General features: G+C 36.2%; 1 long non-coding RNA gene across 3 annotated transcripts in view; it reads right to left on the reverse strand.

Moving 5' to 3' along the window:
* The window catches only part of LOC147398288 (uncharacterized), a 29,405-nt gene extending 15,966 nt beyond the window's left edge, over positions 1 to 13,439 (reverse strand). For all 3 annotated transcript variants that reach the window (XR_015179814.1, XR_015179812.1, XR_015179813.1), the window contains exons 1-2: positions 13,298 to 13,439; positions 351 to 477 (exon numbers count right to left, since the gene is read on the reverse strand). This is a non-coding gene — a long non-coding RNA (uncharacterized LOC147398288). The remainder of the gene's footprint in view (positions 1 to 350; positions 478 to 13,297) is intronic.
* Between the last annotated feature and the right edge of the window lie 227 nt (positions 13,440 to 13,666).

Below are 13,666 nucleotides of genomic sequence, written 5' to 3' on the forward strand. Positions count from 1 at the left end.
CACATAAGCTTTTCATAGATGGAAAATACAAGCAACCAAAACTGACCAGATAAGTTTGAATAATAAAAAAAACTAACATTTAGGTGAGTCATAAATTAATTATTATAATTCCCAGTATTAGCTAAACTAAGATGCATAGGCAAAATTCTGATAGATAATCAAGCATAGTATAGTATCCTCCCTCCTAGGCATAAGAAAATAAGAAAACCTTTGCAATATCAAGAACTAGAAATCAAATTAAAAAATCGGCAAAAGCAACCAAGTGAGATCAAAGTTTTAGGGAAAAAAAAAGGTAAATGAAACGAAACAGTGAAAATAATTTCAAGCCTCAATGTTGTTTTCTCTCTTACCCATCAGCTCTACCACACTGGCCGGGGCGAGATGAGATGCAAGCCAAGAACCTACCAACACCAAACTGCTCTTCAATGTGGGCACCGAGTTTGTGATCCTGGTGAGTGCCGACACTTCTAAAGTTTCCTAACCACATGGTTGAAATAATAAAATGATCAAAATCACTGACAAGTTCATCACACAAACATTTTTTTTCTCATTAGATACAAAAGTAGGCACATGGTGGCACACTTAATAATCCACACGCATGTGTGCAACACACAAGGACTATAAAAATATATCAACTAAAAGATTGATATCGAAACAAGATATAAAACCTTAATGCAAATAAATACTCTCTCCCAGTGTTCGTATACCTTATTAAATAAGCAATGGATATAATTCTCAAGTTCTGACAACTCTATGTGAACCAAATCAATGGATGAAGCAATACCCCCACAACATTAAAAATCTAAACTACAAACTCTCTCTCTACGAGTCCTCCAATTGGGAATATCAAGCTATAATTCTTAAAAGAAATAGGAAAGAAATAGGAAAGAAAAGCAAACTAGGCCCATAATAAAGCCATCTATTCAATCAATTGGAAAGTGAGGTTACGAGAAGAGAGAACCTAAGTTAAAAGGATAAGCATCACATTTCCACCCAGAGGCTTTGAGGGGCCCTTGTCCTATTGTTGAGTGTCACCATTAATGGATATCTGTCTGTCTTCTTGGAACTCTTGTGCTTTGTTTTATTTTTATAGAACCTAAAAGTTTTAAGGACACACTACACTAGAAACCATGCCTAGACCACTAACAACGTTGCATCAATAATGATGACACCGTACCAATGGGGTACTTAAGGGCTAGAAGCACAACGATGAACTAGGTTAGAAACTACAACTAGACCAAGAACTTACAATGTTTTATTAATTATGATGGTATTTTGAACCTCAATCACAAACATAAGAAACTTACAATATGAAGTAAACAACCAAAAATATATCAAGCCACCATTTTAATAAAAGGTATTTAAATATTCTAAATTACAATCTAATAATAATGTGTTTAAGAAAGGACATTTTCAGTTTATATAACAAGAGTAGTGTATGGAACGGAACATGTCATTTTCTACTTCAACTTCATCATCAATCCTTTGTAAAATCTTTAGTTCACCAACAAAAATTGCAAAATAAGCAGGAAAAATAAAATTCTTGGATTGCACTTTCATAAACAAACTAGATTGACATTTGCATTACTAAACAAAAATCAGATATAGAAACAACAATGGAGTAAATAATTCAAAAAATTCATTAAACTCAATCAAGACTAAATGTCATTTTATTCCAAATGGAAAAATTTTATTGAATTGTAATCTCATGGTAGAACTAGATATCAGAATTCTTAATAATATTTTCTTGCAATCTTAATGCAAGAAAAGAATAAAAGAAACCCAATTCTCAGCCCTATTAATTTACATTTTCATTGATGAGTTTACTTGTTTTTCATCATAATCTCTATTGGCATACTTAGTTCGCCAAGCCAAAAAAACACAAAAGAAACCTTGGGGGTTATATAAATAAAATTGAATGAATCATGTTCATTCAATTCTATCACTAAATGAAAGTGAACAAATTCGAAAGCCATAACCTACCCACCTAAATTTATCTATTGGTAGGGTTTTCTACAATGCAAAAGATTTTCATAGAATGAATACCCTGTTCATTTTTTTCATAATTTTACATAATCAATTTGGCTATGAACTCCAAAATTAGAAACCTTCTTCCCTTTGAGAAGAGAAGATCCACATATCAAATCAAATTTTCTAGTAAAATTGATGAATCCAATTCAAATCCAATTGAATCTATGACACTCAACCAAAATGAGATGAATATAAACAGTGGGTGATAAAATAGAAACAAAAGAAAAAAAAATTATGGAAAAATAATAAACTAAAAAATATAGAAAAAAAAAACCACCTCGGAGCTTAGTTCGTAGGGTTTTTTTACCAAAGCACCTTAGGGTTTTTGAGATCAACGATTAGACACAATTCTTAGGATACTTGAGATCTGGAGTGGTTCCTTCGGTGGGGATCTATGATGAGAAGATCATCCAAAAAAAAAAGTCCAGTTTGAAACTTCTAACCCCATCAAAAGTGATTTAGAATGTGGACCGTCAACTTTTTACCAATAATTTGTAAACCACTTTTAATGGACTTCGAAGTTTCAGATTGAGATGATTTTTTGTGAGGATGATCTTCTCATCATAGAAACCATCCTCACACAAAATCAGCTTAGTCTGAAATTTCTAACCCATATTTTGAAAAAACATTGTTTTTACATATGTCCCATGATCCGACCCCATTTATATATAAGATACAAAAAATACGAAACCATCGATCAATTTATGAAGGATAATTTGAAAGGGGCAGTTAAAAAACCTGTTACAAAGGAAATGAAATTTACCAACATCCATGAATCACAAAAACTTAAAATTAACACGAATGGATTTAAGATAGTAACAACTCCTCATGGTGACTATATAACTTTCTCATAGAATTGAGCAGAAATAAGTGGAAAACTACAATCCCATTGCGTGATACTTTGTGGGTGCTAAATTCCTTCAAACTAATTTTGAATAGGAATTTCTGATTACAATGATTTTCAATTATATTGCAATGAAGAGAAAAGTCTCAATGTATTTTTGATCATTAATTTGCCAAGAGTTTGAAGAGTAACAACGTGAAAAAAGCTCATATTCGACGGCCTAAGACCATGGCATTTCGAAAAATTTGTCGGACCATGGTGTCAAATTTTTCATTGTCGAATTTTTTTCTTCCACTGGTTGAAATCAGGATGCGAGAAATGTGGTGGTTGTCGAATCTAGGGAACATCACAAATTATGACGGTTCTAGGCTGTTCAATTTTGATTTCTAAAATTCATGGGCCTTGGCCCGTCGAATTTTCCTGTAGAATTTTCCAATTTTTTGCATAGTGAGTTCAATTTGAGAGTGTTTTATTTATACAAATGATGATTTATTAGTGATTTTCTTTTTATAAAGGTACAAATTATTATTTAGTGTGAAATTCTACACAAACCGTGATTTTTATTGTTTCATACTATTAGAATATCAAGCTAAAAGTATAAACACTTCCCTTACTCAAAGAGACGTCATGTCTTAATTCAGGCACTAACACAAGGTGTACAACTTGTGTGGTTTAAGTTATTAAACCATTAACTAAGAGTAGGTTGGCTAGAAACAAACCATACCTAATCATTCAACCATTACAACCCTCCATGGAAGAGTTTGATCAGGGTACACATAAACACACCTGATCATACTCACACCCGGTTCTACCACTTCAGACACATGGGAACATACATGTATCGAGTTCTGCTACTGTGCAGAGCCGTTTAATCCTTTCACTCATGTAAACATCAGATTGTACCAATGCAGAATACAATCATGCTTCAAATAAGGGATGAATCAAACACCATTACACACTACATTCTATTACTATTAAGGAAAGAATAAAATCGATTACCAATTCAAAAATGAACCTGTTCCTGCATTGGGTGCTAATATATTTTAACTACTAACAAGAACAAAAACTCATTTATTTCTCCTGTTTCCAGCATACTCAAATAAGAGTTTGATCCTAGAAAGAGTTGACGTTAGCAATAGAACTACTCCTACATAGCCTTAGAATCCATCCCGATACATGTTTCCAATTAAAAATATTGAGGATATGACACTATCAATAGGGACTTGAAATTAGCAAAGAGTGATTTCCTCTAGTGATTGAGTGTAGCATTAAAATATCAAAGGGGTCTATTACCATTAAAAATCACTAGCACAAAATCATAAAGTTGACTATCTTATTTTCTTGCTCACACGTAATAGTTAACATTATAACAGGGCCAGTAGTTATAGCAATTCTTTTCCTCTATGAATCAAAGGGGTACAAAAGAGGTAATGATGTCAATCCCACTAGCAATATCAAGCTTATTTCCTATTTGTTAACGAACATTGAAACTAAGTACCCATAAATATTCTCACTTACTCTATGCATTGTATGTTAACAGAACCTATTGATGATCTCCAATTCAAAATTTCAGATTTAGATCTGAGACGAAAATCTTGAGCCAAAGAGATGAATTTTCTAAAATTTCAACTTCATTGAAGGTATGGTACTCAAATTTATCACCTATTTATGTTCTTTTTTAGGGGTCGCAACACAAATTAAAATTCTTAATTCAATTTGGTGTAATTGTTATGTATGCATGTTGTGGATGGATTACTTATAGATTGAAGAAGCGACCATCAGTGAGATTCAAATAGCATTCCAACAAAATGAGTGCACATGGAAACAACTAGTATATTATTACCTAAATGTCATTGAAAAACTGAACCCTACACTTAGTACAGATGCAAATCAGACATTAATGACATTATTCTATGCAAATCAAACTTCCCCTCCCATTTCTGCACTAATCAACTTTAATCGTTGGACTTCAGCCATCAATGCCTTGTTAATAGCTGCATAGTTGACATATCTTAAACACATTTACAAGCATACAAACTCACACAACCGCATTTGTGCACACACATTTAAGAGCAATAACTGAAAATAGTAACACAAGTAACTGAACTAAAGTTAGTTTAAGCCAAATTGGATGCCAATAATTAAAGAACCATGTGTGGTACTAGGACCTAGTTATGGTTCATTTAAGTTGGTTAATTGGTTATAAGAAGTAAACAACAAAGAAATTTGATGAGAAGAAACAAACAGGAACAGATATCTAACATCTCCATCCAAAGGTAAAGTTCTACATGAGGACCAATGAAGAATGGTAACAAGTACAGATGTTATAGCCCCATCACTACAGATTGTAGTGGTCATCTACATAACAAATACATTTCAAAAAATAAATACAATATCAAAATAAGATAAATGTACGCCCTATTCACCTCTTCTCTATCAAAACAATAGACAATACCCTATATCCTCATCTCCCATGCACATAACCAAAACAATTCAAGTGTAAGGACTGGGACAATGTGACTGATAACCAACACCTCCATTTTTTCTATGAAGGGAAGCAAGGTCTAAATAACGAAAAAAAGTAAACTCCCACAGACCCTTGACACAGACTCCTTATGCATCATTACAGCCATGTTGATAAAAACAAGGCACCCTAAACCAAATCCACCTCCTCCCCTTCAAGAAAAAAAAAATGCACATACAAAATGATTTATGTGGGTTGAAGGATTGGAACGACACTAGTAATGATCAACACACATCTTAAATAACAATGGAGTGTTTCATCCACAACTACAACTATATTGACAAGCTGATTCTCATAGAATGTGTAGTCGACAAAAGTGGAAGCGCGCTTCTGCATTATTATGAAATTTAAATCTTATCAATCACAACAAATGCCAAATGCCGACAGACGTCCTAATACAACACGTCAACCCATTTCTAATAGAAGTGAGGTAGCAGCCCAGTAACTCTCTCCCTAACTTTGTTCTTCCCAAATAAATTTTAAAAACAAAGGAAGAAATAGTCCTTTGTTTGGCTAAAAGAACACAACTAGCTAGAGCTTTCATCCCCATTAGATATGTAAAGGAAGAGCTCATGAAATGAAGGAAGAACCCTAAAGGGGCATCTCATCAATGAGATTCTGATTCTAAACAAAATGGAATAAAGTTAAGACTATGTTCAATAAGAGGTAGACCAAGATAAAGGAAAGCCTAATTAAGTGGCTGCTATAATACTAAGTCACCTTATTATGTGCACCCATAGAAAACCAATAATCCACCATTTGAAATCAGATTGAAGCAGAGACAATGAAAATAATTTCATTCAGTTTCAATGAAATAAATGTTTAACACTGGTATTTATTATGCTCACATTGTACTAAATGAACTCATCCTTGAATTAATAAAATAAGATAATAATGCATACAACTTCAAAATGGCATTATGGGTCAAAACTCTAATAAGAGTTGTAAGAAAAATTCTACCACCCTGGTTGTAGGTTGTACCCATGCAATAGAGCAATTATAGCTATTTTATAAGTGTAGGTACTTGTATGTTTGCTCATTGTTTTTGAAAATTTAAATGCATTTTTTACCAATTTGCCTTTATGAACAAAAAATAAATAAAAAATCTTGTTTCCTATGGGTGTATCTTCTCACTAAAATCGGTTTAATCAACCAAGTGTACAGGGCTTAGAAATCAATCAAATTTAAAATGAAAAAAAAATAGGTTTGAATTACTTTCACGTAAGTCAAATGACTGAATCAACATGTCTGCAAAATCACTAGCAATATAGAGAGTGGACAGTGTTGGTTTCCTCTTAGCAACTCTCATAATCAAGCTATCTCCCTCTCATTTTGAATCTCTTTCTATACTCATTGCATTGTAATCAAGAATATACTCAATACACTACAATACAAATTATATGCTAATGTTTGTCATTCATTGTGATCTATTCCATAAGTTTTACTCTAAGAACATGAGATTAAGGTCTAGGATAGGAATACGATAACAAGGGACTCAAAACAAGTCAAGTGAGCCTTGGTTGGTGTGAAAAGGGACCAAGTTATCAAGTGCTTTTGAATTCCAATGTTACAAATGAACAATAAGGACCTTAAGCATATCTCAAACTAATAAATAAGATATAAAGTGCTTAATTAAAGATCTGTGTTCTCTGCAACCCATCCAATCCTAGCTTGTAATCTTCCATGTTGATGATGCCTTACATATCGAAATAAGTAAGTTTCCCTCAAAATTGTGCAATTATATCCATGTATCAACCAACCAATGTATAATAACATGTCCAATTCCATTTCTGGTATTGATCCTAGGCTGCAAACACAAACTCTGTCCAATATGTGATTGCTAAAATCTGATTGGGAAAAAACCCATATATTTGACACCTGAAGCTTGCTTGTGAATACATAAATTAATAATGGGGATGTACCATAACTACCACTGCCACCATCAATGCCACCATCACACCACCACCACAACAGCCACCACTATGACTAGCACCACCATCGCCCAACATTTCCAGAACAGATTTAACAATTAGCATTCAAAGTTACGAAATCCCTAAAGATTAAATGGATGCCAATTTATCGATCTTTAGATATTAACAAACATGTTGGAAAAAAAAGGGCTGATCAAGATACGATCCACAACCACCACGTGTTGTAGATTTTTATGCTATTTTCTTCTTACTTTTTGAAGGAATCCACACAGGTCCTCAACTATTGAGAGTAAGTTAATAAATAAAGCAATCTGAACGAGAAACCCAAGAACAAGAGACATCAAAAACCAAAAGCAAACACAAATAACAATTAACAACTAAATCAACACATAATAAAAGAAATCAACATAAAGAAGACAGAGCAGATCGTCAAAAGATAAAGACAAACCCTAATTTACAAGTGGTTTCCACGTAGATCAATGTTATGAGCTAGAATTCGAAGTCCAGATTATTTAATGCATTGTTTGGTTGTTTCAAACTATGCTGTTTTATTTTAAGTGTTGGAGTCCTTTGTTTGATCGTATCTAATGGGCCACGTGGTCCCTTTACTAGGTAGTTTGTTTCTGTAATGGTATGAGTCAGTTGGGTTAGTTATGGGTCAGTTAAATTGTATGAGTTTGTTGAGTCAGTTATTTAACTTCCTAGTTAATGGGCTATGCCCATGTTGTGTAATGGTCAGTTATCACCTGGCCTAGTTATGTTTGTTATTATTCAATCAAAAGGAGAAGCATTTTATTCAATTATAGAGTCTGAGAAGGAGGCCTGGTAACCTCGAATTACCATAAAAACAATTCTGTCCTTTTGAGTAAATAATTTTACAAATATAACAGTGGTATCAGAGCCTTGGTTCTGCGACAATGGCTGAAGGTACTAGGCATGCGTAGATGACTGAAGCTTTGGCAGCATTGAAAGAAGAGAACACCTACCTGTGTGAAGAACAGGAGCGACAGAAGGAGATCTTAGCCGCAGTACTTAAACAGATCAATAATCTGGCATCTAGGGAAGGTTCCTCCAACTCTCAGGTCAGTAACAATCCTTTATTTGAGGGAAATGGGGGAATTCAAGTTAGGTCCTTAAGGTTGGATTTTCCTAAATTTGATGGTACTGATCCGGATGAATGGATTCAAAAGGCACAACAATTTTTTGAGTATTACAAAACACCTGATGACCAAATGCTTCAAATAGCTTTTTTCCATATGGAAGGGAAGGCCTTATCATGGTATAGTTGGTTAAAAGAGTCCAGCCCAGTCCAATTTTGGGAAGATTTTATTGCAGCCTTAGAAGTGAGATTTGGACCCTTAGCCTATGAGGATCCTATAGGGGAATTTACTACATTAAGGCAAAATGGGACTGTAGAAGCATATCAGACACAATTTGAAATGCTATCTAATAAAATAACTGGATTATCTGAAGAGTTTCGAATTAGTACCTTTCTCAGCGGCCTTAGGGATGATTTGAGGATCACTGTCACCATGTTTCAGCCATCTACACTTTCAGCAGCCTTCGGTTTGGCTAGGTTACAGGAGGAATAAGTGCTTAGGCGTGTAAGGTCAAATCCAAACAAGTTCCAAAACTACCAAAATATCAACCTAAACAACCAGCCTAAATTGCATGTACCAGCCCCTATTTTAAGACTTCCAGCACCTCCAAATAGACCCAACCCGAGACCTCAAACCTTTAATAATCCTTAAAAAACCAGCTTTCCCATCAAAAGACTCTCTCCTACCCAAATGCAAGAAAGGAAGGAAAAAGGTTTATGTTGGTTTTGTCATGAGAAGTATCATTTCGGACATAAATGTACTAAACCCAAGATTTACCTTTTAGAAGGAATGGAGGGAGAGGGAGAGAGGAAACCGAGGAACCAGAAAATGAGGAAGGTACTTTGGCTGTGATAGAAACTAATGACGAGGAAGTGGGTACATTGTTAGGAATCACCTTGCATGCTATTGCTAGATCTTTAGCCCCTAAAACTATGAGATTGTTTGCTGAACTTAATCACCACCAAGTCTTGGTCTTGATTGACACAGGAAGCACTCATAGTTTTATAGATCCAAATATAGCAAGGAAGGCCAATCTGTCAAGGGAAGAGAGCCACTTAACAGTTCAGGTGGCTAATGGTGCCACTCTTCCTTGCCTTGGTTATTGTAAGGCAGTTCCTTTAAAACTACAAGATTACACATGTAAGGCTAATTTATATGTGTTGACTCTTGGGGGTTGTGACTTAGTTTTGGGTGTTAATTCGCTAAGAGGATTGGGGTCAGTTTTATGGAATTTTTCTGATCTAACTATGCGATTCCAGTGTGATGAAAAAGCTGTAGAGTTGCAGGGAATCAAGAGACCAGCAATAAATGTGACTGAGGAAGATGACATTGGCGACCTCAAGAAGGGAACAACAAAAAGAATATGGCTGCAAATTATGGAAGGAAATGCTGCAAGTCTCACTCCTAGCATTCCGGAAACAGTACAGCAACTTTTGGACAGATTCAAAGGGGTGTTTGTTGAACCAAAAGGGCTGCCACCTCCCAGGATTTTTGATCATAAAAAAAATTACAGGAGGGCTGTAAACCTACATCTGTAAGACCATACAGGTATCCGTATTACCAAAAGGAGGAGATAGAGAAACTAGTGGCTGATCTGATCAAGAATGGCAGCAAACGGAGCAGCCAAAGTCCCTATTCTTCACCCGTGTTACTTGTAAGGAAGGTTGATGGAAGTTGGAGGATGTGTGTGGACTACCGTGCTCTCAATAAGGATACCATCAAAGATAAGTACCCTATCCCTAATATTGATGAGTTACTTGATGAATTAGGGGGTGCTGAAATTTTTTCAAAGCTGGATTTAAGGTCAGGATATCATCAGATAAGAATGCATCCTGATGACATCCCTAAAACTGCCTTTCGCACGCATGAGGGTCATTATGAGTTTTTAGTGATGCCTTTTGGGCTTACTAATGCTCCATCGACTTTCCAAGGGGTGATGAATGAAATGTTTAGGCCTTATTTGAGGAAGTTTGTGCTGGTATTCTTTGACGATATTTTAATATACAGCAAGTCAATGCAGGACCATATAGAACATCTTACACGGGTTTTGGAGATACTAGAAGCGAACATATTTTTTGCCAAGCTGTCCAAGTGTGTTTTTGGTAGCAAGGAAGTCAATTATTTGGGGCATCTTATTTCTAAGGAAGGGGTCAAAGCTGGTTCCCAAAAATTGGCTGCTATGCAAGAATGGCCAACTCCTAAAAATCTCAAAGCTTTAAGAGGTTTTTTAGGATTAACAGGATACTACAGGAAATTTATCAAAGGATATGGAGCAATCGCGACCCCTCTTACCTGTCTTCTTAGAAAAAATGTTTTTTCTTGGAATGATAAGGCACAAGCAGCATTTGAGGAATTAAAAGAGGCTATGGTAAGTACCCCTGTGCTCAGATTACCTAATTTTATTAAAACGTTTATGGTGGAATGCGATGCTTCAGGAGAAGCTTTGGGAGCAGTGCTGATGCAAGAAGGGCAGTCCCTAGCCTATTTTAGTCAGGCTTTAAAAGGGACGAATCTGACTTTATCTACCTATGAGAAGGAATTACTAGCCTTGGTGATGGCAGTGAGGAAATGGAGACACTACCTATTGGGACAGTCCTTCAAAATACCCACCGACCAGCAAGCACTCAAATATTTGCTGGAACAAAGGGTGGGAACTCCCTCACAACAGAAGTGGATCTCTAAACTGCTTGGTTATGACTTTACAATCGAGTATAAGAGTGGAAAAAATAATGCAGTGGCTGATGCACTCTCCAGGGTACATTACCCCGAGAGTACAAACCCAAACAGTACCCAAATACCATCCATAAACACAGACCAACCAGAAATTACCAACTCCAACCCATCTACCAAAAATCTCAGCACAAACCCATCCTCCACAGCAATATCCAACCAGAAATCAAAACAACACCAAATCCAAATCCAAGCAGTCAGCATAGTCCAAGCACAATGGATGCAAGAGTTAAAGAAAGCTTACCAACAGGACCCCATGTTGTAGCAGCTGATTAGCCACTACCATCATGGAGACATGGACCAATCTCGTTACCAACTCCGGAATGAGCTACTCTTTTACAAGGGTAGGCTACATCTTGGGTCATTGGTGCCCTTCCAGCAGCAGATCCTGCATCAATTCCACAACAGTCCATTAGGAGGCCACACGGGAGTACAAAAAACACAAGCAAGAATAAAAAAAGGAGTTTTATTGGCCTAGCCAAAGAAATGATGTTCGGAAATACATCAAAGAGTATGATGTATGCCAAAGAAGCAAAGTGGAAGCCCTCCTTCCATCAGGATTGCTCCAGCATTTGCCCATTCCTGCCAAGAACTGGGAAGACATCAACATGGAGTTTATTGAAGGATTACCTCCTTCAGGAGGCAAGACAATAATTTTTGTGGTGGTGGACAGGTTAAGTAAATATTCTCACTTTATGCCTATTACTCATCCATACACAACTTTAACCGTGGCTAGGTGTTCATGGACAATGTTTTTAAATTACATGGTTTACCACTAACCATAGTAAGTGATCGAGATCCTGTGTTCACTAGCAATTTTTGGAAAGAAATGTTCAGGTTATCTGGAACAGATCTGTTACTCAGTACAGCTTATCATCCTCAAACGGATGGACAAACAGAATCCATGAACAAAGTGCTCGAGTATTATCTCAGGTGCTTTTCAAGCGACAGACCAAAAGACTGGGTTAAGTGGTTACCTTTAGCTGAGTATTCTTACAATACATCAATCCATACATCAACAAAGGTATCCCCTTTTGAAGCTGTCTATGGTCAGCCTCCTCCTCGAATGCTACCATACGAGTCAGGAGCTACCAAAGTTCAAGCTGTGGATGAAGAGCTACGAAGCCGTGAGTTTATAGCCAGCTCATCAAGGAAAACCTACAAGAAGTACAATCGAAAATGAAACATTTTGCTGATAAGAAAAGAAGAACTCAGGAACTCGAGATTGGAGACCTTGTATACCTCAGGTTACGACCTTACAGACAAATGACCTTAGCAATGCGAAGAAATTTGAAGATTGCACCAAGGTATTTTGGACCCTTCAGAGTTAATCGCAAGGTGGGTAAAGTGGCTTACGAACTAGATCTTCCTCCCGAAGCTAAGATCTATCCCGTATTTCACATATCATGTCTCAAGAAAAAGCTAGGAGACGGAATTCAAGCTTACACTACTCTACCAATTCTCACGCCTGAGGGATCTCTTGAACCAGAACCTGAGAAGGTACTTCAACGAAGGCTGAAGAGGAAAGGAAACACTGCCGGAGTTGAGGTCTTAGTGCAGTGGAGTGGAACCAATGAGGGAGATGCGACTTGGGAAGATCTTGACATTCTAAGGCGTCGTTTTCCTAACCTTGAGGACAAGGTTTTCTAACAAGGGGAGTTTTGTTATGAGCTAGAATTCGAAGTCCAGATTATTTGATGCATTGTTTGGTTGTTTCAAACTATGTTGTTTTATTTTAAGTGTTGGAGTCCTTTATTTGATCGTATGTAATGGGCCACGTGGTCCCTTTGTTAGGTAGTTTGTTTCTGTAATGGTATGAGTCAGTTGGGTTAGTTATGGGTCAGTTAAATTGTATGAGTTTGTTGGGTCAGTTATTTAACTTCCTAGTTAATGGGCTATGCCCATGTTGTGTAATGGTCAATTATTACCTGGCCTATTTATGTTTGCTATTATTCAATTACAGAGTCTGAGAAGGAGGCCTGGTAACCTCGAATTACCATAAAAACAATTCTGTCATTTTAAGTAAATAATTTTACAAATATAACAATCAAATCGAAAATACCGAAATCGAGAACAAAAACAACCAAATCCACGACTATGACAAAGAAAACAAATCAAAATCTGAAGAAAAACTTACTAAAACTGTCTTCAACAAGTGAAGATGAGAGAGAGATAATGAGATATAATGCACAATAGAGAAAGATGGTGAGAAGAAGAGAGGGAGAGGAGAGATGAATTTTTGAGCGCGACGGAGACGAAATTTATGAGTTCCTCTCTTTGATTTCCCTCGCTCGACATCTATCGCATTTTTTTTTAAAAAAAGGGACCAACTAATTGCACGCCACTAATTGCTGGTTGTACACCAATCTTAAAAATCCTTTATTTTTTTAGAACCTCTATTTTAACTTACTGCATGCACTCCAATACCTAATCTTTTTGGGTATAACCATAATTTTAACTTGTAGTTTTGTATTTTATTCGCATGCTCTACCTTACTCATGTTTTG

This window comes from Akebia trifoliata, chromosome 7, assembly GCF_017979445.1.
Source record: "Akebia trifoliata isolate Shusen 1 chromosome 7, ASM1797944v1, whole genome shotgun sequence".
Lineage (NCBI taxonomy): Eukaryota > Viridiplantae > Streptophyta > Magnoliopsida > Ranunculales > Lardizabalaceae > Akebia > Akebia trifoliata.